The sequence below is a fragment of the Haemaphysalis longicornis genome, unplaced genomic scaffold (assembly GCF_048455015.1).
Source record: "Haemaphysalis longicornis isolate Haplotype H1 unplaced genomic scaffold, Haemaphysalis longicornis Haplotype H1 scaffold_14, whole genome shotgun sequence".
Classification (NCBI taxonomy): Eukaryota; Metazoa; Arthropoda; class Arachnida; order Ixodida; family Ixodidae; genus Haemaphysalis; species Haemaphysalis longicornis.
Window position 1 is genome coordinate 51,623,667 of NW_027526245.1, and position 24,016 is coordinate 51,647,682.

The 24,016-nt window shown below is 47.3% G+C and overlaps 5 non-coding genes across 5 annotated transcripts; all 5 read left to right on the plus strand.

The window, feature by feature from the left end:
* The first annotated feature begins 4,224 nt into the window (after positions 1–4,224).
* Positions 4,225–4,296, plus strand: Trnak-uuu (transfer RNA lysine (anticodon UUU)). The gene has a single exon. It is a non-coding gene; the product is annotated as a tRNA-Lys (tRNA).
* A 1,846-nt stretch (positions 4,297–6,142) lies between these two features.
* Trnak-uuu (transfer RNA lysine (anticodon UUU)) lies at positions 6,143–6,214 on the plus strand. Its single transcript has one exon. It is a non-coding gene; the product is annotated as a tRNA-Lys (tRNA).
* A 1,847-nt stretch (positions 6,215–8,061) lies between these two features.
* Positions 8,062–8,133, plus strand: Trnak-uuu (transfer RNA lysine (anticodon UUU)). The gene has a single exon. It is a non-coding gene; the product is annotated as a tRNA-Lys (tRNA).
* Positions 8,134–19,604: 11,471 nt separating this feature from the next.
* Trnar-ucu (transfer RNA arginine (anticodon UCU)) lies at positions 19,605–19,676 on the plus strand. Its single transcript has one exon. It is a non-coding gene; the product is annotated as a tRNA-Arg (tRNA).
* A 1,369-nt stretch (positions 19,677–21,045) lies between these two features.
* Positions 21,046–21,117, plus strand: Trnar-ucu (transfer RNA arginine (anticodon UCU)). The gene has a single exon. It is a non-coding gene; the product is annotated as a tRNA-Arg (tRNA).
* Positions 21,118–24,016: the final 2,899 nt, after the last annotated feature.

Consider the following 24,016-nt stretch of genomic DNA (forward strand, 5'->3'; position numbering starts at 1 on the left):
TTCTCACGTAAATAATAAAAAATAATGTAACGTCAATAACGGTAAAAAAAAGTCTAACCACTCCCCTATCCTTTCTTTGGCGTTGTAGACTGCCGGCATTTCTTTCTGTATTTCCTAACGAGCCCCTCATTTCCAAACCCTATTTTCATGCGAAAGGTTAGCAAGGGCCTCGGTTCTGGCAGCCTTGATGCCAAGGTAGCATAAGAGGGTTTTCTGCCAGTTAACCGCGTATGAAAGGATGTAGACGTTCGCGTCACGCCCCGGGGGTTGAAAAAGAAAGTCCCCTTCTCCCTGTATAGTCTGAGTGGCGCTGGCTACCACCCTCAAGCGTCAGATACAGTTGTAGTAAATATAAATACCCCAGAAAGTGAAGCAGAACAGAGTCGCCGAGATAGCCGAATTGGTAAGGCATTCGAGATCAAATCGAAAGGCGTAGGTTCGGTCCCCACTCTGGGCGCGTGTTTTTATTTCTTGCTTTCTTTCTCACGTAAATAATAAAAAATAATGTAACGTCAATAACGGTAAAAAAAAAGTCTAACCACTCCCCTATGCTTTCTTTGGCGTTGTAGACTGCCGGCATTTCTTTCTTTATTTCCTAACGAGCCCCTCATTTCCAAACCCTATTATCGTGCGAAAGCTGAGCGAGGGCCTCGGTTCTGGCAGCATTGATGCCAAGGTAGCATAAGAGGGTTTCCCGCCAGTTAACCGCTCATGAAAGGCTGTAGACGTTCGCGTCACGCCCCGGGGGTTGAAAAAGAAGGTCCCCTTCTCCCCGTGTAGTCTGAGTGGCGCTGGCTACCACCCTCAAGCGTCAGATACAGTTGTAGTATATATAAATACCCCAGAAAGTGAAGCAGAACAGAGTCGCCCAGATAGCCGAATTGGTAAGGCATTCGAGATCTAATCGAAAGGCGTAGGTTCGGTCCCCACTCTGGGCGCGTGTTTTTATTTCTTTCTTTCTTTCTCACGTAAATAATAAAAAATAATGTAACGTCAATAACGGTAAAAAAAAGTCTAACCACTCCCCTATCCTTTCTTTGGCGTTGTAGACTGCCGGCATTTCTTTCTGTATTTCCTAACGAGCCCCTCATTTTCAAACCCTATTATCGTGCGAAAGCTTAGCGAGGGCCTCGGTTCTGGAAGCCTTGATGCCAAGGTAGCATAAGAGGTTTCCCGCCAGTTAACCGCTCATGAACGGGTGTAGACGTTCGCGTTACGCCCCGGGGGTTGAAAAAGAAGGTCCCCTTCTCCCCGTGTAGTCTGAGTGGCGCTGGCTACTACCCTCAAGCGTCAGATACAGTTGTAGTAAATATAAACACCCCAGAAAGTTAAGCAGAACACAGTCGCCCAGATAGCCGAATTGGTAAGGCAATCGATATCTAATCGAAAGGCGTGGGTTCGGTCCCCACTCTGGGCGCGTGTTTTTCTTTCTTTCTTTCTTTCTCACGTAATTAATAAAAAAATAATGTAACGTCAATGACGGTAGAAAAAAAGTCTAACCACTCCCCTATGCTTTCTTTGGCGTTGTAGACTGCCGGCATTTGTTTCTGTATTTCCTAAAAAACCCCTCATTTCCAAACCCTATTATCGTTCGAAAGCTTAGCGAGGGCCTCGGTTCTGGCAGCCTTGATGCCAAGGTAGCATAAGAGGGTTTCCCGCCAGTTAACCGCTCATGAAAGGCTGTAGACGTTCGCGTCACGCCCCGCGGGTTGAAAAAGAAGGTCCCCTTCTCCCCGTGTACTCTGAGTGGCGCTGGCTACCACCCTCAAGCGTCCGATACAGTTTTAGTACATATAAATACCCCAGAAAGTGAAGCAGAACACAGTCGCCCAGATAGCCGAATTGGTAAGGCATTCGAGATCTAATCGAAAGGCGTGGGTTCGGTCCCCACTCTGGGCGCGTGTTTTTCTTTCTTTCTTTCTTTCTCACGTAATAATTAAAAAATAATGTAACGTCAATAACGGTAAAAAAAAGTCTAACCACTCCCCTATGCTTTCTTTGGCGTTGTAGACTGCCGGCATTTCTTTCTGTATTTCCATAACGAGCCCCTCATTTCCAAACCCGATTATCGTGCGAAAGCTTAGCGAGGTCCTCGGTTCTGGCAGCCTTGATGCCAAGGTAGCATAAGAGGGTTTCCCGCCAGTTAACCGCTCATGAAAGGCTGTAGACGTTCGCGTCACGCCCCGGGGGTTGAAAAAGAAGGTCCCCTTCTCCCCGTGTAGTCTGAGTGGCGCTGGCTACCACCCTCAAGCGTCAGATACAGTTGTAGTATATATAAATACCCCAGAAAGTGAAGCAGAACAGAGTCGCCCAGATAGCCGAATTGGTAAGGCATTCGAGATCTAATCGAAAGGCGTAGGTTCGGTCCCCACTCTGGGCGCGTGTTTTTATTTCTTTCTTTCTTTCTCACGTAAATAATAAAAAATAATGTAACGTCAATAACGGTAAAAAAAGTCTAACCACTCCCCTATCCTTTCTTTGGCGTTGTAGACTGCCGGCATTTCTTTCTGTATTTCCTAACGAGCCCCTCATTTCCAAACCCTATTTTCATGCGAAAGGTTAGCAAGGGCCTCGGTTCTGGCAGCCTTGATGCCAAGGTAGCATAAGAGGGTTTTCTGCCAGTTAACCGCGTATGAAAGGATGTAGACGTTCGCGTCACGCCCCGGGGGTTGAAAAAGAAAGTCCCCTTCTCCCTGTATAGTCTGAGTGGCGCTGGCTACCACCCTCAAGCGTCAGATACAGTTGTAGTAAATATAAATACCCCAGAAAGTGATGCAGAACACAGTCGGCCAGATAGCCGAATTGATAAGGCATTCGAGATCTAATCGAAAGGCGTGGGTTCGGTCCCCACTCTGGGCGCGTTTTTTTCTTTCTTTCTTTCTTTCTCACGTAATAATAAAAAAATAATGTAACGTCAATAACGGTAAAAAAAAAGTCTAAGCACTCCCCTATGCTTTCTTTGGCGTTGTAGACTGCTGGCATTTCTTTCTGTATTTCCTAACTAGCCCCTCATTTCCAAACCCTATTATCGTGCGAAAGCTGAGCGAGGGCCTCGGTTCTGGCAGCCTTGATGCCAAGGTAGCATAAGAGGGTTTCCCACCAGTTAACCACTCATGAAAGGCTGTAGACGTTCGCGTCACGCCCCGGGGGTTGAGAAAGAAGGTCCCTTTCTCCTCGTGTAGTCTGCGTGTCGCAGGCTACCACCCTCAAGCGTCAGATACAGTTTTAGTAAATATAAATACCCCAGAAAGTGAAGCAGAACACAGTCGCCCAGATAGCCGAATTGGTAAGTCATTCGAGATCTAATCGAAAGGCGTGGGTTCGGACCCAACTCTGGGCGCGTGTTTTCCTTTCTTTCTTTCTCACGTAATTAATAAAAAAATAATGTAACGTCAATAACGGTAAAAAAAGTCTAACCACTCCCCCATGCTTTCTTTGGCGTTGTAGAATGCCGGCATTTCTTTCTGTATTTCCTAACGAGCCCCTCATTTCCAAACCCTATTATCGTGCGAAAGCTTAGCGAGGGCCTCGGTTCTGGAAGCCTTGATGCGAAGGTAGCATAAGAGGGTTTCCCGCCAGTTAACCACTCATAAAAGGCTGTAGACGTTCGCGTCACGCTCCGGGGGTTGAAAAAGAAGGTCCCTTTCTCCGCGTGTAGTATTAGTGGCGCTGGCTACCACCCTCAAGCGTCAGATACAGTTGTAGTAAATATTAATACCCCAGAAAGTGAAGCAGAAAAAGTCGCCCAGATAGCCGAATTGGTAAGGCATTCGAGATTTATTCGAAAGGCGTGGGTTCGGTCCCCAGTCTGGGCGCGTGTTTTTCTTTCTTTCTTTCTTTCTCACGTAATTAATAAAAAAATAATGTAACGTCAATAACGGTGAAAAAAAGTCTAACCATTCCCCTATGCTTTCTTTGGCGTTGTAGACTGCTGGCATTTCTTACTGTATTTCCTAACGAGCCCCTCATTTCCAAACCCTATTATAGTGCGAAAGCTTAGCGAGGGCCTCGGTTCTATCAGCCTTGATGCCAAGGTAGCATAAGAGGGTTTCCCGCCAGTTAACCGCTCATGAAAGGCTGTAGACGTTCGCGTCACGCCCCGGGGGTTGAAAAAGAAGGTCCCCTTCTCCCCGTGTAGTCTGAGTGGCGCTGGCTACCACCCTCAAGCGTCAGATACAGTTGTAGTAAATATAAATACCCCAGAAAGTGAAGCAGAACACAGTCGCCCAGATAGCCGAATTGGTAAGGCATTCGAGATTTAATTGAAAGGCGTGGGTTCGGTCCCCACTCTGGGCACATGTTTTTCTTTCTTTCTTTCTTTCTCACGTAATAATTATAAAATAATGTAACATCACTAACTGTAAAAAAAAAGTCTAACCACTCCCCTATGCTTTCTTTGGCGTTGTAGACTGCCGGCATTTCTTTCTGTATTTCCTGACGCGCCCCTAATTTCCAAACCTTATTATCGTGCGAAAGCTTAGCGAGGGCCTCGGTTCTGGCAGCCTTGATGCCAAGGAAGCATAAGAGGGTTTCCCGCCAGTTAACCGCTCATGAAAGGCTGTAGACGTTCGCGTCACGCCCCGGGGGTTGAAAAAGAAGGTCCCCTTCTCCCCGTGTAGTCTGAGTGGTGCTGGCTACCGCCCTCAAGCGTCAGATACAGTTTTAGTAAATATAAATACCCCAGAAAGTGAAGCAGAACAGAGTCGCCCAGATAGCCGAATTGGTAAGGCATTGGAGATCTAATCGAAAGGCGTGGTTTCGGTCCCCACTCTGGGCGCGTTTTTTTCTTTCTTTGTTTCTTTCTCACGTAATCATAAAAAAATAATGTAACGTCAATAACGGTAAAAAAAAGTCTAACCACTCCCCTATGCTTCCTTTGGCGTTGTAGACTGCCGGCATTTCTTTCTGTATTTCCTAACGAGCCCCTCATTTCCAAACCCTATTATCGTGCGAAAGCTGAGCGAGGGCCTCGGTTCTGGCAGCCTTGATGCCAAGGTAGCATAAGAGGGTTTCCCGCCAGTTAACCGCTCATGAAAGGCTGTAGACGTTCGCGTCACGCCCCGGGGGTTGAAAAAGAAGGTCCCTTTTTCCCCGTGTAGTCTGAGTGGCGCTGGCTACCACCCTCAAGCATCAGATACAGTTGTAGTAAATATAAATACCCCAGAAAGTGAAGCAGAACACAGTCGCCCAGATAGCCGAATTGGTAAGGCATTCGAGATCTAATCGAAAGGCCTGGTTCGGTCCCCACTCTGGGCGCGTGTTTTTCTTTCTTTCTTTCTTTCTCACGTAATAATTATAAAATAATGTAACATCAATAACGGTAAAAAAAGTCTAACCACTTCCCTATGCTTTCTTTGGCGTTGTAGACTGCCGGCATTTCTTTCTGTATTTTCTAACGCGCCCCTCATTTCCAAACCCTATTATCGTGCGAAAGCTTAGCGAGGGCCTCGGTTCTGGCAGCCTTGATGCCAAGGTAGCATAAGAGGGTTTCCCGCCAGTTAACCGCTCATGAAAGGCTGTAGACGTTCGCGTCACGCCCCGGGGGTTGAAAAAGAAGGTCCCCTTCTCCCCGTGTAGTCTGAGTGGTGCTGGCTACCACCCTCAAGCGTCAGATACAGTTGTAGTATATATAAATACCCCAGAAAGTGAAGCAGAACACAGTCGCCCAGATAGCCGAATTGGTAAGGCATTCGAGATCTAATCGAAAGGCATGGGATCGGGCCCCACTCTAGGCGCGTGTTTTTCTTTCTTTCTTTCTTTCTCACGTAATTATTAAAAAAATGATGTAACGTCAATAACGGTAAAAAAGTCTAACCACTCCCCTATGCTTTCTTTGGCGTTGTAGACTGCCGGCATTTCTTTCTGTATTTCCTAACGAGCCCCTCAGTTCCAAACCCTATTATCGTGCGAAAGCTTAGCGAGGGCCTCGGTTCTGGCAGCCTTGATGCCAAGGTAGCATAAGAGGGTTTCCCGCCAGTTAACCGCTCATGAAAGGCTGTAGACGTTCGCGTCACGCCCCGGGGGTTGAAAAAGAAGGTCCCCTTCTCCCCGTGTAGTCTGAGTGGCGCTGGCTAGCACCCTCAAGCGTCAGATACAGTTGTAGTAAATATAAATACCCCAGAAAGTGAAGCAGAACACAGGTGCCCAGATAGCCGAATTGGTAAGGCATTCGAGATTTAATTGAAAGGCGTGGGTTCGGTCCCCACTCTGGGCGCATGTTTTTCTTTCTTTCTTTCTTTCTCACGTAATAATTATAAAATAATGTAACATCACTAACTGTAAAAAAAAAGTCTAACCACTCCCCTATGCTTTCTTTGGCGTTGTAGACTGCCGGCATTTCTTTCTGTATTTCCTGACGCGCCCCTCATTTCCAAACCTTATTATCGTGCGAAAGCTTAGCGAGGGCCTCGGTTCTGGCAGCCTTGATGCCAAGGAAGCATAAGAGGGTTTCCCGCCAGTTAACCGCTCATGAAAGGCTGTAGACGTTCGCGTCACGCCCCGGGGGTTGAAAAAGAAGGTCCCCTTCTCCCCGTGTAGTCTGAGTGGTGCTGGCTACCGCCCTCAAGCGTCAGATACAGTTTTAGTAAATATAAATACCCCAGAAAGTGAAGCAGAACAGAGTCGCCCAGATAGCCGAATTGGTAAGGCATTGGAGATCTAATCGAAAGGCGTGGTTTCGGTCGCCACTCTGGGCGCGTTTTTTTCTTTCTTTGTTTCTTTCTCACGTAATCATAAAAAAATAATGTAACGTCAATAACGGTAAAAAAAAGTCTAACCACTCCCCTATGCTTTCTTTGGCGCTGTAGACTGCCGGCATTTCTTTCTGTATTTCCTAACGAGCCCCTCATTTCCAAACCCTATTATCGTGCGAAAGCTGAGCGAGGGCCTCGGTTCTGGCAGCCTTGATGCCAAGGTAGCATAAGAGGGTTTCCCGCCAGTTAACCGCTCATGAAAGGCTGTAGACGTTCGCGTCACGCCCCGGGGGTTGAAAAAGAAGGTCCCTTTTTCCCCGTGTAGTCTGAGTGGCGCTGGCTACCACCCTCAAGCATCAGATACAGTTGTAGTAAATATAAATACCCCAGAAAGTGAAGCAGAACACAGTCGCCCAGATAGCCGAATTGGTAAGGCATTCGAGATCTAATCGAAAGGCCTGGTTTCGGTCCCCACTCTGGGCGCGTGTTTTTCTTTCTTTCTTTCTTTCTCACGTAATAATTATAAAATAATGTAACATCAATAACGGTAAAAAAAGTCTAACCACTTCCCTATGCTTTCTTTGGCGTTGTAGACTGCCGGCATTTCTTTCTGTATTTTCTAACGCGCCCCTCATTTCCAAACCCTATTATCGTGCGAAAGCTTAGCGAGGGCCTCGGTTCTGGCAGCCTTGATGCCAAGGTAGCATAAGAGGGTTTCCCGCCAGTTAACCGCTCATGAAAGGCTGTAGACGTTCGCGTCACGCCCCGGGGGTTGAAAAAGAAGGTCCCCTTCTCCCCGTGTAGTCTGAGTGGTGCTGGCTACCACCCTCAAGCGTCAGATACAGTTGTAGTATATATAAATACCCCAGAAAGTGAAGCAGAACACAGTCGCCCAGATAGCCGAATTGGTAAGGCATTCGAGATCTAATCGAAAGGCATGGGATCGGGCCCCACTCTAGGCGCGTGTTTTTGTTTCTTTCTTTCTTTCTCACGTAATTATTAAAAAAATGATGTAACGTCAATAACGGTAAAAAAGTCTAACCACTCCCCTATGCTTTCTTTGGCGTTGTAGACTGGCGGCATTTCTTTCTGTATTTCCTAACGAGCCCCTCAGTTCCAAACCCTATTATCGTGCGAAAGCTTAGCGAGGGCCTCGGTTCTGGCAGCCTTGATGCCAAGGTAGCATAAGAGGGTTTCCCGCCAGTTAACCGCTCATGAAAGGCTGTAGACGTTCGCGTCACGCCCCGGGGGTTGAAAAAGAAGGTCCCCTTCTCCCCGTGTAGTCTGAGTGGCGCTGGCTAGCACCCTCAAGCGTCAGATACAGTTGTAGTAAATATAAATACCCCAGAAAGTGAAGCAGAACACAGTTGCCCAGATAGCCGAATTGGTAAGGCATTCGAGATTTAATTGAAAGGCGTGGGTTCGGTCCCCACTCTGGGCGCATGTTTTTCTTTCTTTCTTTCTTTCTCACGTAATAATTATAAAATAATGTAACATCACTAACTGTAAAAAAAAAGTCTAACCACTCCCCTATGCTTTCTTTGGCGTTGTAGACTGCCGGCATTTCTTTCTGTATTTCCTGATGCGCCCCTCATTTCCAAACCTTATTATCGTGCGAAAGCTTAGCGAGGGCCTCGGTTCTGGCAGCCTTGATGCCAAGGAAGCATAAGAGGGTTTCCCGCCAGTAAACCGCTCATGAAAGGCTGTAGACGTTCGCGTCACGCCCCGGGGGTTGAAAAAGAAGGTCCCCTTCTCCCCGTGTAGTCTGAGTGCTGCTGGCTACCACCCTCAAGCGTCAGATACAGTTGTAGTAAATATAAATACCCCAGAAAGTGAAGCAGAACACAGTCGCCCAGATAGCCGAATTGGTAAGGCATTGTAGATCTAATCGAAAGGCATGGTTTCGGTCCCCACTCTGGGCGCGTTTTTTTCTTTCTTTGTTTCTTTCTCACGTAATCATAAAAAAATAATGTAACGTCAATAACGGTAAAAAAAAGTCTAACCACTCCCCTATGCTTTCTTTGGCGTTGTAGACTGCCGGCATTTCTTTCTGTATTTCCTAACGAGCCCCTCATTTCCAAACCCTATTATCGTGCGAAAGCTGAGCGAGGGCTCGGTTCTGGCAGCCTTGATGCCAAGGTAGCATAAGAGGGTTTCCCGCCAGTTAACCGCTCATGAAAGGCTGTAGACGTTCGCGTCACGCCCCGGGGGTTGAAAAAGAAGGTCCCTTTTTCCCCGTGTAGTCTGAGTGGCGCTGGCTACCACCCTCAAGCGTCAGATACAGTTGTAGTAAATATAAATACCCCAGAAAGTGAAGCAGAACACAGTCGCCCAGATAGCCGAATTGGTAAGGCATTCGAGATCTAATCGAAAGGCCTGGTTTCGGTCCCCACTCTGGGCGCGTGTTTTTCTTTCTTTCTTTCTTTCTCACGTAATTAATAAAAAAATAATGTAACGTCAATAACGGTAAAAAAAAGTCTAACCATTCCCCTATGCTTTCTTTGGCGTTGTAGACTGCTGGCATTTCTTACTGTATTTCCTAACGAGCCCCTCATTTCCAAACCCTATTATCGTGCGAAAGCTTAGCGAGGGCCTCGGTTCTGGCAGCCTTGATGCCAAGGTAGCATAAGAGGGTTTCCCGCCAGTTAACCGCTCATGAAAGGCTGTAGACGTTCGCGTCACGCCCCGGGGGTAGAAAAAGAAGGTCCCCTTCTTCTCGTGTAGTCTGAGTGGTGCTGGCTACCACCCTCAAGCGTCAGATACAGTTTTAGTAAATATAAATACCCCAGAAAGTGAAGCAGAACACAGTCGCCCAGATAGCCGAATTGATAAGGCATTCGAGATCTAATTGAAAGGCATGGGTTCGGTCCCCACTCTGGGCGCGTGTTTTTCTTTCTTTCTTTCTTTCTTTCTTTATTTCTTTCTTTCTTTCTTTCTCACGTAATAATTATAAAATAATGTAACATCAATAACAGTAAAAAAAAGTCTAACCACTCCCCTATGCTTTCTTTGGCGTTGTAGACTGCCGGCATTTCTTTCTGTATTTCCTAACGCGCCCCTCATTTCCAAACCCTATTATCGTGCGAAAGCTTAGCGAGGGCCTCGGTTCTGGCAGCCTTGGTGCCAAGGTAGCATAAGAGGGTTTCCCGCCAGTTAACCGCTTATGAAAGGCTGTAGACGTTCGCGTCACGCCCCGGGGGTTGAAAAAGAAGGTCCCCTTTTCCCCGTGTAGTCTGAGTGGTGCTGGCTACCACCCTCAAGCGTCAGATACAGTTGTAGTAAATATAAATACCCCAGAAAGTGAAGCAGAACACAGTCGCCCAGATAGCCGAATTGGTAAGGCATTCGAGATCTAATCGAAAGGCGTAGGTTCGGTCCCCACTCTGAGCGCGTTTTCTTCTTTCTTTCTTTCTTTCTCACGTAATAATAAAAAGATAATGTAACGTCAATAACGGTAAAAAAAAGTCTAACCACTCCCCTATGCTTTCTTTGGCGGTGTAGACTGCCGGCATTTCTTTCTGTATTTCCTAACGAGCCCCTCATTTCCAGCCCCTATTATCGTGCGAAAACTTCGCGAGGGCCTCGGTTCTGGCAGCCTTGATTCCAAGGTAGCATAAGAGGGTTTCCCGGCAGTTAACCACTCATGAAAGGCTGTAGACGTTCGCGTCACGCCCCGGGGGTTGAAAAAGAAGGTCCCCTTCTCCCCGTGTAGTCTGGCGCTGGCTACCACCCTCAAGCGTCACATACAGTTGTAGTAAATATAAATACCCCAGAAAGTGAAGCAGAACACAGTCGCCCAGATAGCCGAATTGGTAAGGCAATCGAGATCTAATCGAAAGGCGTGGGTTCGGTCCCCACTCTGGGCGCGTGATTTTCTTTCTTTCTTTCTCACGTAATTAATAAAAAATAATGTAATGTCAATAACGGTAAAAAAAAAGTCTAACCACTCCCCTTTGCTTTCTTTGGCGTTGTAGACTGCTGGCATTTCTTTCTGTATTTCCTAACGAGCCCCTCATTTCCAAACCCTATTATCGTTCGAAAGCTTAGCGAGGGCCTCGGTTCTGGCAGCCTTGATGCCAAGGTAGCATAAGAGGGTTTCCCGCCAGTTAACCGCCCATGAAAGGCTGTAGACGTTCGCGTCACGCCCCGCGGGTTGAAAAAGAAGGTCCCCTTCTCCCCGTGTAGTCTGAGTGGCGCTGGCTGCCACCCTCAAGTGTTAGATACAGTTGTAGTAAATATAAATACCCTAGAAAGTGAAGCAGAACACAGTCGCCCAGATAGCCGAATTGGTAAGGCATTCCAGATCTAATCGAAAGGCGTGGGTTCGGTCCCCACTCTGGGCGCGTGTTTTCCTTTCTTTCTTCTTTCTCACGTAATAATTAAAAAATAATGTAACGTCAATAACGGTAAAAAAAAGTCTAACCACTCCCCTATGCTTTGTTTGGCGTTGTAGACTGCCGGCATTTCTTTCTGTATTTCCTAACGAGCCCGTCATTTCCAAACCCTATTATCGTGCGAAAGCTTAGCGAGGGCCTCGGTTCTGGCAGCCTTGATGCCAAGGTAGCATAAGAGGGTTTCCCGCCAGTTAACCGCTCATGAAAGGCTGTAGACGTTCGCGTCACGCCCCAGGGGTTGAAAAAGAAGGTCCCCTTATCCCCGTGTAGTCTGAGTGGCGCTGGCTACCACCCTCCAGCGTCATATACAGTTGTAGTAAATATAAATACCCCAGAAAGTGAAGCAGAACAGAGTCGCCCAGATAGCCGAATTGGTAAGGCATTCGAGATCAAATCGAAAGGCGTAGGTTCGGTCCCCACTCTGGGCGCGTGTTTTTATTTCTTGCTTTCTTTCTCACGTAAATAATAAAAAATAATGTAACGTCAATAACGATAAAAAAAAAGTCTAACCACTCCCCTATGCTTTGTTTGGCGTTGTAGACTGCCGGCATTTCTTTCTGTATTTCCTAACGAGCCCCTCATTTCCAAACCCTATTATCGTGCGAAAGCTTAGCGAGGGCCTCAGTTCTGGAAGCCTTGATGCGAAGGTAGCATAAGAGGGTTTCCCGCCAGTTAACCACTCATAAAAGGCTGTAGACGTTCGCGTCACGCCCCGGGGGTTGAAAAAGAAGGTCCCTTTCTCCGCGTGTAGTATTAGTGGCGCTGGCTACCACCCTCAAGCGTCAGATACAGTTGTAGTAAATATTAATACCCCAGAAAGTGAAGCAGAAAAAGTCGCCCAGATAGCCGAATTGGTAAGGCATTCGAGATTTAATCGAAATGCGCGGGTTCGGTCCACAGTCTGGGCGCGTGTTTTTCTTTCTTTCTATCTTTCTCACGTAATTAATAAAAAAATAATGTAACGTCAATAACGGTAAAAAAAAGTCTAACCATTCCCCTATGCTTTCTTTGGCATTGTAGACTGCTGGCATTTCTTACTGTGTTTCCTAACGAGCCCCTCATTTCCAAACCCTATTATCGTGCGAAAGCTTAGCGAGGGCCTCGGTTCTGGCAGCCTTGATGCCAAGGTAGCATAAGAGGGTTTCCCGCCAGTTAACCGCTCATGAAAGGCTGTAGACGTTCGCGTCACGCCCCGGGGGTTGAAAAAGAAGGTCCCCTTCTCCCCGTGTAGTCTGAGTGGCGCTGGCTGCCACCCTCAAGTGTTAGATACAGTTGTAGTAAATATAAATACCCTAGAAAGTGAAGCAGAACACAGTCGCCCAGATAGCCGAATTGGTAAGGCATTCGAGATCTAATCGAAAGGCGTGGGTTCGGTCCCCACTCTGGGCGCGTGTTTTCCTTTCTTTCTTCTTTCTCACGTAATTAATAAAAAAATAATGTAACGTCAATAACGGTAAAAAAAAGTCTAACCACTCCCCTATGCTTTGTTTGGCGTTGTAGACTGCCGGCATTTCTTTCTGTATTTCCTAACGAGCCCGTCATTTCCAAACCCTATTATCGTGCGAAAGCTTAGCGAGGGCCTCGGTTCTGGCAGCCTTGATGCCAAGGTAGCATAAGAGGGTTTCCCGCCAGTTAACCGCTCATGAAAGGCTGTAGACGTTCGCGTCACGCCCCAGGGGTTGAAACAGAAGGTCCCCTTATCCCCGTGTAGTCTGAGTGGCGCTGGCTACCACCCTCCAGCGTCATATACAGTTGTAGTAAATATAAATACCCCAGAAAGTGAAGCAGAACAGAGTCGCCCAGATAGCCGAATTGGTAAGGCATTCGAGATCAAATCGAAAGGCGTAGGTTCGGTCCCCACTCTGGGCGCGTGTTTTTATTTCTTGCTTTCTTTCTCACGTAAATAATAAAAAATAATGTAACGTCAATAACGATAAAAAAAAAAGTCTAACCACTCCCCTATGCTTTGTTTGGCGTTGTAGACTGCCGGCATTTCTTTCTGTATTTCCTAACGAGCCCCTCATTTCCAAACCCTATTATCGTGCGAAAGCTTAGCGAGGGCCTCAGTTCTGGAAGCCTTGATGCGAAGGTAGCATAAGAGGGTTTCCCGCCAGTTAACCACTCATAAAAGGCTGTAGACGTTCGCGTCACGCCCCGGGGGTTGAAAAAGAAGGTCCCTTTCTCCGCGTGTAGTATTAGTGGCGCTGGCTACCACCCTCAAGCGTCAGATACAGTTGTAGTAAATATTAATACCCCAGAAAGTGAAGCAGAAAAAGTCGCCCAGATAGCCGAATTGGTAAGGCATTCGAGATTTAATCGAAATGCGCGGGTTCGGTCCACAGTCTGGGCGCGTGTTTTTCTTTCTTTCTATCTTTCTCACGTAATTAATAAAAAAATAATGTAACGTCAATAACGGTAAAAAAAAGTCTAACCATTCCCCTATGCTTTCTTTGGCATTGTAGACTGCTGGCATTTCTTACTGTGTTTCCTAACGAGCCCCTCATTTCCAAACCCTATTATCGTGCGAAAGCTTAGCGAGGGCCTCGGTTCTGGCAGCCTTGATGCCAAGGTAGCATAAGAGGGTTTCCCGCCAGTTAACCGCTCATGAAAGGCTGTAGACGTTCGCGTCACGCCCCGGGGGTAGAAAAAGAAGGTCCCCTTCTTCCCGTGTAGTCTGAGTGGTGCTGGCTACCACCCTCAAGCGTCAGATACAGTTGTTGTAAATATAAATACCCCAGAAAGTGAAGCAGAACACAGTCGCCCAGATAGCCGAATTGGTAAGGCATTCGAGATCTAATCGAAAGGCGTGGGATCGGGCCCCACTCTAGGCGCGTGTTTTTCTTTCTTTCTTTCTTTCTTTCTCACGTAATTAATAAAAAAATGATGTAACGTCAATAACGGTAAAAAAAGTCTAACCACTCCCCTATGCTTTCTTTGGCGTTGTAGACTGCCGGCATTTCTTTCTGTATTTCCTAACGAGCCCCTCAGTTCCAAACCCTATTATCGTGCGAAAGCTTAGCGAGGGCCTCGGTTCTGGCAGCCTTGATGCCAAGGTAGCATAAGAGGGTTTCCCGCCAGTTAACCGCTCATGAAAGGCTGTAGACGTTCGCGTCACGCCCCGGGGGTTGAAAAAGAAGGTCCCCTTCTCCCCGTGTAGTCTGAGTGGTGCTGGCTACCACCCTCAAGCGTCAGATACAGTTTTAGTAAATATAAATACCCCAGAAAGTGAAGCAGAACACAGTCGCCCAGATAGCCGAATTGGTAAGGCATTCGAGATGTAATCGAAAGGCGTGGGATCGGGCCCCACTCTAGGCGCGTGTTTTTCTTTCTTTCTTTCTTTCTCACGTAATTAATAAAAAAATGATGTAACGTCAATAACGGTAAAAAAAGTCTAACCACTCCCCTATGCTTTCTTTGGCGTTGTAGACTGCCGGCATTTCTTTCTGTATTTCCTAACGAGCCCCTCAGTTCCACACCCTATTATCGTGCGAAAGCTTGCGAGGGCCTCGGTTCTGGCAGCCTTGATGCCAAGGAAGCATAAGAGGGTTTCCCGCCAGTTAACGGCTCATGAAAGGCTGTAGACGTTCGCGTCACGCCCCGGGGGTTGAAAAAGAAGCTCCCCTTCTCCCCGTGTAGCCTGAGTGGCGCTGGCTACCACCCTCAAGCGTCAGATACAGTTTTAGTAAATATAAATACCCCAGAAAGTGAAGCAGAACACAGTCGCCCAGATAGCCGAATTGATAAGGCATTCGAGATCTAATTGAAAGGCATGGGTTCGGTCCCCACTCTGGGCGCGTGTTTTTCTTTCTTTCTTTCTTTCTCACGTAATAATTATAAAATAATGTAACATCAATAACAGTAAAAAAAGTCTAACCACTCCCCTATGCTTTCTTTGGCGTTCTAGACTGCCGGCATTTCTTTCTGTATTTCCTAACGCGCCCCTCATTTCCAAACCCTATTATCGTGCGAAAGCTTAGCGAGGGCCTCGGTTCCGGCAGCCTTGGTGCCAAGGTAGCATAAGAGGGTTTCCCGCCAGTTAACCGCTTATGAAAGGCTGTAGACGTTCGCGTCACGCCCCGGGGGTTGAAAAAGAAGGTCCCCTTCTCCCCGTGTAGTCTGAGCGGTGCTGGCTACCACCCTCAAGCGTCAGATACAGTTGTAGTAAATATAAATACCCCAGAAAGTGAAGCAGAACACAGTCGCCCAGATAGCCGAATTGGTAAGGCATTCGAGATCTAATCGAAAGGCATGGGATCGGGCCCCACTCTAGGCGCGTGTTTTTCTTTCTTTCTTTCTTTCTCACGTAATTAATAAAAAAATGATGTAACGTCAATAACGGTAAAAAAAGTCTAACCACTCCCCTATGCTTTCTTTGGCGTTGTAGACTGCCGGCATTTCTTTCTGTATTTCCTAACGAGCCCCTCAGTTCCACACCCTATTATCGTGCGAAAGCTTGCGAGGGCCTCGGTTCTGGCAGCCTTGATGCCAAGGAAGCATAAGAGGGTTTCCCGCCAGTTAACGGCTCATGAAAGGCTGTAGACGTTCGCGTGACGCCCCGGGGGTTGAAAAAGAAGGTCCCCTTCTCCCCGTGTAGTCTGGCGCTGGCTACCACCCTCAAGCGTCACATACAGTTGTAGTAAATATAAATACCCCAGAAAGTGAAGCAGAACACAGTCGCCCAGATAGCCGAATTGGTAAGGCAATCGAGATCTAATCGAAAGGCGTGGGTTCGGTCCCCACTCTGGGCGCGTGATTTTCTTTCTTTCTTTCTCACGTAATTAATAAAAAAATAATGTAACGTCAATAACGGTAAAAAAAAAGTCTAACCACTCCCCTTTGCTTTCTTTGGCGTTGTAGACTGCTGGCATTTCTTTCTGTATTTCCTAACGAGCTTCTCATTTCCAAACCCTATTATCGTTCGAAAGCTTAGCGAGGGCCTCGGTTCTGGCAGCCTTGATGCCAAGGTAGCATAAGAGGGTTTCCCGCCAGTTAACCGCCCTTGAAAGGCTGTAGACGTTCGCGTCACGCCCCGCGGGTTGAAAAAGAAGGTCCCCTCCTCCCCGTGTAGTCTGAGTGGCGCTGGCTGCCACCCTCAAGTGTTAGATACAGTTGTAATAAATATAAATACCCTAGAAAGTGAAGCAGAACACAGTCGCCCAGATAGCCGAATTGGTAAGGCATTCGAGATCTAATCGAAAGGCGTGGGTTCGGTCCCCACTCTGGGCGCGTGTTTTCCTTTCTTTCTTTCTTTCTCACGTAATTAATAAAAAAATAATGTAACGTCAATAACAGTAAAAAAAAGTCTAACCACTCCCCTATGCTTTGTTTGGCGTTGTAGACTGCCGGCATTTCTTTCTGTATTTCCTAACGAGCCCGTCATTTCCAAACCCTATTATCGTGCGAAAGCTGAGCGAGGGCCTCGGTTCTGGCAGCATTGATGCCAAGGTAGCATAAGAGGGTTTCCCGCCAGTTAACCGCTCGTGAAAGGCTGTAGACGTTCGCGTCATGCCCCGGGGGTTGAAAAAGAAGGTCCCTTTCTCCCCGTGTAGTCTGAGTGGCGCTGGCTACCACCCTCAAGCGTCAGATACAGTTGAAGTAAATATAAATAGCCCAGAAAGTGAAGCAGAACACAGTCGCCCAGATAGCCGAATTGGTAAGGCATTCGCTATCTAATCGAAAGACGTGGGTTCGGTCCCCACTCTGGGCGCGTGTTTTTCTTTCTTTCTTTCTTTCTGACGTAATTAATAAAAAAATAATGTAACGTCAATAACGGTAAAAAAAGTCTAACCACTCCCCTATGCTTTCTTTGGCGTTGTAGACTGCCGGCATTTCTTTCTGTATTTCCTAACGAGCCCCTCATTTTCAAACCCTATTATCGTGCGAAAGCTTAGCGAGGGCTTTGGTTCTGGCAGCCTTGATGCCAAGGTAGCATAAGAGGTTTCCCGCCAGTTAACCGCTCATGAACAGTTGTAGACGTTCGCGTCACGCCCCGGGGGTTCAAAAAGAAGGTCCCCTTCTCCCCGTGTAGTCTGAGTGGCGCTGGCTACCACCCTCAAGCGTCAGATACAGTTGTAGTAAATATAAATACCCCAGAAAGTGAAGCAGAACACAGTCGCCCAGATAGCCGAATTGGTAAGGCAATCGATATCTAATCGAAAGGCGTGGGTTCGGTCCCCACTCTGGGCGCGTGTTTTTCTTTCTTTCTTTCTTTCTCACGTAATTAATAAAAAAATAATATAACGTCAATGACGGTAGAAAAAAAGTCTAACCACTCCCCTATGCTTTCTTTGGCGTTGTAGACTGCCGGCATTTCTTTCTGTATTTCCTAACAAGCCCCTCATTGCCAAACCCTATTATCGTTCGAAAGCTTAGCGAGGGCCTCGGTTCTGGCAGCCTTGATGCCAAGGTAGCATAAGAGGGTTTCCCGCCAGTTAACCGCTCATGAAAGGCTGTAGACGTTCGCGTCACGCCCCGCGGGTTGAAAAAGAAGGTCCCCATCTCCCCGTGTACTCTGAGTGGCGCTGGCTACCACCCTCAAGCGTCCGATACAGTTGTAGTACATATAAATACCCCAGAAAGTGAAGTAGAACACAGTCGCCCAGATAGCCGAATTGGTAAGGCATTCGAGATCTAATCGAAAGGCGTGGGTTCGGTCCCCACTCTGGGCGCGTGTTTTTCTTTCTTTCTTTCTTTCTCACGTAATAATTAAAAAAATAATGTAACGTCAATAACGGTAAAAAAAAGTCTAACCACTCCCCTATGCTTTGTTTGGCGTTGTAGACTGCCGGCATTTCTTTCTGTATTTCCTAACGAGCCCCTCATTTCCAAACCCTATTATCGTGCGAAAGCTTAGCGAGGGCCTCGGTTCTGGCAGCCTTGATGCCAAGGTAGCATAAGAGGGTTTCCCGACAGTTAACCGCTCATGAAAGGCTGTAGACGTTCGCGTCACGCCCCGGGTTTTGAAAAAGAAGGTCCCCTTATCCCCGTGTAGTCTGAGTGGCGCTGGCTACCACCCTCAAGTGTTAGATACAGTTGTAGTGAATATAAATACCCCAGAAAGTGAAGCAGAACAGAGTCGCCCAGATAGCCGAATTGTTAAGGCATTCGAGATCAAATCGAAAGGCGTAGGTTCGGTCCCCACTCTGGGCGCGTGTTTTTATTTCTTGCTTTCTTTCTCACGTAAATAATAAAAAATAATGTAACGTCAATAACGGTAAAAAAAAAGTCTAACCACTCCCCTATGCTTTCTTTGGCGTTGTAGACTGCCGGCATTTCTTTCTTTATTTCCTAACGAGCCCCTCATTTCCAAACCCTATTATCGTGCGAAAGCTGAGCGAGGGCCTCGGTTCTGGAAGCATTGATGCCAAGGTAGCATAAGAGGGTTTCCCGCCAGTTAACCGCTCATGAAAGGCTGTAGACGTTCGCGTCACGCCCCGCGGGTTGAAAAAGAAGGTCCCCATCTCCCCGTGTACTCTGAGTGGCGCTGGCTACCACCCTCAAGCGTCCGATACAGTTGTAGTACATATAAATACCCCAGAAAGTGAAGTAGAACACAGTCGCCCAGATAGCCGAATTGGTAAGGCATTCGAGATCTAATCGAAAGGCGTGGGTTCGGTCCCCACTCTGGGCGCGTGTTTTTCTTTCTTTCTTTCTTTCTCACGTAATAATTAAAAAAATAATGTAACGTCAATAACGGTAAAAAAAAGTCTAACCACTCCCCTATGCTTTGTTTGGCGTTGTAGACTGCCGGCATTTCTTTCTGTATTTCCTAACGAGCCCCTCATTTCCAAACCCTATTATCGTGCGAAAGCTTAGCGAGGGCCTCGGTTCTGGCAGCCTTGATGCCAAGGTAGCATAAGAGGGTTTCCCAACAGTTAACCGCTCATGAAAGGCTGTAGACGTTCGCGTCACGCCCCGGGGGTTGAAAAAGAAGGTCCCCTTATCCCCGTGTAGTCTGAGTGGCGCTGGCTACCACCCTCAAGTGTTAGATACAGTTGTAGTAAATATAAATACCCCAGAAAGTGAAGCAGAACAGAGTCGCCCAGATAGCCGAATTGGTAAGGCATTCGAGATCAAATCGAAAGGCGTAGGTTCGGTCCCCACTCTGGGCGCGTGTTTTTATTTCTTGCTTTCTTTCTCACGTAAATAATAAAAAATAATGTAACGTCAATAACGGTAAAAAAAGTCTAACCACTCCCCTATGCTTTCTTTGGCGTTGTAGACTGCCGGCATTTCTTTCTTTATTTCCTAACGAGCCCCTCATTTCCAAACCCTATTATCGTGCGAAAGCTGAGCGAGGGCCTCGGTTCTGGCAGCATTGATGCCAAGGTAGCATAAGAGGGTTTCCCGCCAGTTAACCGCTCGTGAAAGGCTGTAGACGTTCGCGTCATGCCCCGGGGGTTGAAAAAGAAGGTCCCTTTCTCCCCGTGTAGTCTGAGTGGCGCTGGCTACCACCCTCAAGCGTCAGATACAGTTGTAGTAAATATAAATAGCCCAGAAAGTGAAGCAGAACACAGTCGCCCAGATAGCCGAATTGGTAAGGCATTCGATATCTAATCGAAAGACGTGGGTTCGGTCCCCACTCTGGGCGCGTGTTTTTCTTTCTTTCTTTCTTTCTGACGTAATTAATAAAAAATAATGTAACGTCAATAACGGTAAAAAAAGTCTAACCACTCCCCTATGCTTTCTTTGGCGTTGTAGACTGCCGGCATTTCTTTCTGTATTTCCTAACAAGCCCCTCATTGCCAAACCCTATTATCGTGCGAAAGCTGAGCGAGGGCCTCGGTTCTGGCAGCATTGATGCCAAGGTAGCATAAGAGGGTTTCCCGCCAGTTAACCGCTCATGAAAGGCTGTAGACGTTCGCGTCACGCCCCGCGGGTTGAAAAAGAAGGTCCCCATCTCCCCGTGTACTCTGAGTGGCGCTGGCTACCACCCTCAAGCGTCCGATACAGTTGTAGTACATATAAATACCCCAGAAAGTGAAGTAGAACACAGTCGCCCAGATAGCCGAATTGGTAAGGCATTCGAGATCTAATCGAAAGGCGTGGGTTCGGTCCCCACTCTGGGCGCGTGTTTTTCTTTCTTTCTTTCTTTCTCACGTAATAATTAAAAAAATAATGTAACGTCAATAACGGTAAAAAAAAGTCTAACCACTCCCCTATGCTTTGTTTGGCGTTGTAGACTGCCGGCATTTCTTTCTGTATTTCCTAACGAGCCCCTCATTTCCAAACCCTATTATCGTGCGAAAGCTTAGCGAGGGCCTCGGTTCTGGCAGCCTTGATGCCAAGGTAGCATAAGAGGGTTTCCCAACAGTTAACCGCTCATGAAAGGCTGTAGACGTTCGCGTCACGCCCCGGGGGTTGAAAAAGAAGGTCCCCTTATCCCCGTGTAGTCTGAGTGGCGCTGGCTACCACCCTCAAGTGTTAGATACAGTTGTAGTAAATATAAATACCCCAGAAAGTGAAGCAGAACAGAGTCGCCCAGATAGCCGAATTGGTAAGGCATTCGAGATCAAATCGAAAGGCGTAGGTTCGGTCCCCACTCTGGGCGCGTGTTTTTATTTCTTGCTTTCTTTCTCACGTAAATAATAAAAAATATTGTAACGTCAATAACGGTAAAAAAAAAGTCTAACCACTCCCCTATGCTTTCTTTGGCGTTGTAGACTGCCGGCATTTCTTTCTTTATTTCCTAACGAGCCCCTCATTTCCAAACCCTATTATCGTGCGAAAGCTGAGCGGGGGCCTCGGTTCTGGCAGCATTGATGCCAAGGTAGCATAAGAGGGTTTCCCGCCAGTTAACCGCTCGTGAAAGGCTGTAGACGTTCGCGTCATGCCCCGGGGGTTGAAAAAGAAGGTCCCTTTCTCCCCGTGTAGTCTGAGTGGCGCTGGCTACCACCCTCAAGCGTCAGATACAGTTGTAGTAAATATAAATAGCCCAGAAAGTGAAGCAGAACACAGTCGCCCAGATAGCCGAATTGGTAAGGCATTCGATATCTAATCGAAAGACGTGGGTTCGGTCCCCACTCTGGGCGCGTGTTTTTCTTTCTTTCTTTCTTTCTGACGTAATTAATAAAAAATAATGTAACGTCAATAACGGTAAAAAAAGTCTAACCACTCCCCTATGCTTTCTTTGGCGTTGTAGACTGCCGGCATTTCTTTCTGTATTTCCTAACGAGCCCCTCATATTCAAACCCTATTATCGTGCGAAAGCTTAGCGAGGGCCTCGGTTCTGGAAGCCTTGATGCCAAGGTAGCATAAGAGGTTTCCCGCCAGTTAACCGCTCATGAACGGGTGTAGACGTTCGCGTTACGCCCCGGGGGTTGAAAAAGAAGGTCCCCTTCTCCCCGTGTAGTCTGAGTGGCGCTGGCTACTACCCTCAAGCGTCAGATACAGTTGTAGTAAATATAAACACCCCAGAAAGTTAAGCAGAACACAGTCGCCCAGATAGCCGAATTGGTAAGGCAATCGATATCTAATCGAAAGGCGTGGGTTCGGTCCCCACTCTGGGCGCGTGTTTTTCTTTCTTTCTTTCTTTCTCACGTAATTAATAAAAAAATAATGTAACGTCAATGACGGTAGAAAAAAAGTCTAACCACTCCCCTATGCTTTCTTTGGCGTTGTAGACTGCCGGCATTTGTTTCTGTATTTCCTAACAAACCCCTCATTTCCAAACCCTATTATCGTTCGAAAGCTTAGCGAGGGCCTCGGTTCTGGCAGCCTTGATGCCAAGGTAGCATAAGAGGGTTTCCCGCCAGTTAACCGCTCATGAAAGGCTGTAGACGTTCGCGTCACGCCCCGCGGGTTGAAAAAGAAGGTCCCCTTCTCCCCGTGTACTCTGAGTGGCGCTGGCTACCACCCTCAAGCGTCCGATACAGTTGTAGTACATATAAATACCCCAGAAAGTGAAGCAGAACACAGTCGCCCAGATAGCCGAATTGGTAAGGCATTCGAGATCTAATCGAAAGGCGTGGGTTCGGTCCCCACTCTGGGCGCGTGTTTTTCTTTCTTTCTTTCTTTCTCACGTAATAATTAAAAAATAATGTAACGTCAATAACGGTAAAAAAATTCTAACCACTCCCCTATGCTTTCTTTGGCGTTGTAGACTGCCGGCATTTCTTTCTGTATTTCCATAACGAGCCCCTCATTTCCAAACCCGATTATCGTGCGAAAGCTTAGCGAGGGCCTCGGTTCTGGCAGCCTTGATGCCAAGGTAGCATAAGAGGGTTTCCCGCCAGTTAACCGCTCATGAAAGGCTGTAGACGTTCGCGTCACGCCCCGGGGGTTGAAAAAGAAGGTCCCCTTCTCCCCGTGTAGTCTGAGTGGCGCTGGCTACCACCCTCAAGCGTCAGATACAGTTGTAGTATATATAAATACCCCAGAAAGTGAAGCAGAACAGAGTCGCCCAGATAGCCGAATTGGTAAGGCATTCGAGATCTAATCGAAAGGCGTAGGTTCGGTCCCCACTCTGGGCGCGTGTTTTTATTTCTTTCTTTCTTTCTCACGTAAATAATAAAAAATAATGTAACGTCAATAACGGTAAAAAAAAGTCTAACCACTCCCCTATGCTTTCTTTGGCGTTGTAGACTGCCGGCATTTCTTTCTGTATTTCCTAACGAGCCCCTCATTTCCAAACCCTATTTTCATGCGAAAGGTTAGCAAGGGCCTCGGTTCTGGCAGCCTTGATGCCAAGGTAGCATAAGAGGGTTTTCTGCCAGTTAACCGCGTATGAAAGGATGTAGACGTTCGCGTCACGCCCCGGGGGTTGAAAAAGAAGGTCCCCTTCTCCCCGTATAGTCTGAGTGGCGCTGGCTACCACCCTCAAGCGTCAGATACAGTTGTAGTAAATATAAATACCCAAGAAAGTGAAGCAGAAAACAGTCGCCCAGATAGCCGAATTGGTAAGTCATTCGAGATCTAATCGAAAGGCGTGGGTTCGGACCCCACTCTGGGCGCGTGTTTTTCTTTCTTTCTTTCTACGTAATTAATAACAAAATAATGTAACGTCAATAACGGTAAAAAAAAGTCTAACCACTCCCCCATGCTTTCTTTGGCGTTGTAGACTGCCAGCATTTCTTTCTGTATTTCTTAACGAGCCCCTCATTTCCAAACCCTATTATCGTGCGAAAGCTTAGCGAGGGCCTCGGTTCTGACAGCCTTGATGCCAAGGTAGCATAAGAGGGTTTCCCGCCAGTTAACCACTCATGAAAGGCTGTAGACGTTCGCGTCACGCCCCGGGGGTTGAAAAAGAAGGTCCATTTCTCCCCGTGTAGTCTGAGTGGCGCTGGCTACCACCCTCAAGCGTCAGATACAGTTGCAGTAAATATAAATACCCAAGAAAGTGATGCAGAACACAGTCGCCCAGATAGCCGAATTGGTAAGGCATTCGAGATCTAATCGAAAGGCGTGGGTTCGGTCCCCACTCTGGGCGCGTTTTTTTCTTTCTTTCTTTCTTTCTCACGTAATAATAAAAAAATAATGTAACATCAATAAAGGTAAAAAAAAAGTCTAAGCACTCCCCTATGCTTTCTTTGGCGTTGTAGACTGCTGGCATTTCTTTCTGTATTTCCTAACTAGCCCCTCATTTCCAAACCCTATTATCGTGCGAAAGCTGAGCGAGGGCCTCGGTTCTGGCAGCCTTGATGCCAAGGTAGCATAAGAGGGTTTCCCACCAGTTAACCACTCATGAAAGGCTGTAGACGTTCGCGTCACGCCCCGGGGGTTGAGAAAGAAGGTCCCTTTCTCCCCGTGTAGTCTGCGTGGCGCAGGCTACCACCCTCAAGCGTCAGATACAGTTTTAGTAAATATAAATACCCCAGAAAGTGAAGCAGAACACAGTCGCCCAGATAGCCGAATTGGTAAGTCATTCGAGATCTAATCGAAAGGCGTGGGTTCGGACCCAACTCTGGGCGCGTGTTTTCCTTTCTTTCTTTC